At 35.9% G+C, this 928-nt stretch overlaps 1 pseudogene; it reads left to right on the top strand.

The window, feature by feature from the left end:
* The first annotated feature begins 456 nt into the window (after window positions 1-456).
* Window positions 457-572, top strand: LOC111740178 (annotated as a pseudogene).
* Window positions 573-928: the final 356 nt, after the last annotated feature.

Here is a 928-nt window from a genome sequence, read left to right as displayed (position 1 = left end):
CATTAGAGACAGACAATATATAGATTGGAGGAGCTGGAAGGACTTCCTAGGTACTAGCATCCCAATCTCATCATGTACTTTTCTTCGCCTTTAAGTTCTTGAAGCTATAATATAAGGTTATAATACAATAGGAGTTCAACAAATGTTAACTGTCTTGTAATTTTAGTTGTCACTCGACATGCCAATAAAAAACAAAACAAAAACAAATAAGCAAACAAACAAAACGCACATGGCTTGTTTTTTTACAATATTCCTGAACAAGTTTGCAGTCGCTGCTGCTGTTGTTTTAACCTGTTTTCTGGATTTTTGTAGTATTCCAAAATCTTTATATTAATTCCAAATTGCAAAACAATTTTCAGTTCATTAAAAATGGCAGGCTTGTTATTCCACTCTGTGCTGTGAAAGGGTCTGAAACCTAGGTCACCTATTCAGTCTTTAGATCATGCATCTCTCATTTCATACGTTCACCTGCTGAACAAGCCCGATCCCATCTGATCTCGGAAGCTAAGCAGGGTCAGGCCTGGTTAGTACTTGGATGGGAGACCACCTAGGAAGACCAGGTGCTGTAGGCATAAAAATTAAAAAAAAATAAGGGATTGTAAACTGACAAGGTCTTTGCAATCTATGAGGTCAACCAAGGGTTGCCTCGCTTAAAAAATAAACAAACAAACATACATTCACCTGCAAGTTAGTTAAGAAAGACCAGCTATGATGCAGCTACCCCCATGGCATGAACATCATTAAGAATGAAGGGATTATAAATTCATTGATTTTGCAACTGCAAGGAAACTTCAAGATCATCCAAAAATCTAATCCCACATAAGAGAAAGTCAAAGGAGAAAAGGAACTTTATTTTACTCATTTACAGTATTTAAAGTATAGTAAAATAATAATACATAGCAGAAACTTTGTGCCTAGTATTGTGTTA

Source organism: Pteropus vampyrus, unplaced genomic scaffold (assembly GCF_000151845.1).
Source record: "Pteropus vampyrus isolate Shadow unplaced genomic scaffold, Pvam_2.0 Scaffold58, whole genome shotgun sequence".
NCBI lineage: Eukaryota > Metazoa > Chordata > Mammalia > Chiroptera > Pteropodidae > Pteropus > Pteropus vampyrus.
This window is presented reverse-complemented; position numbering and strand designations above follow the sequence as displayed.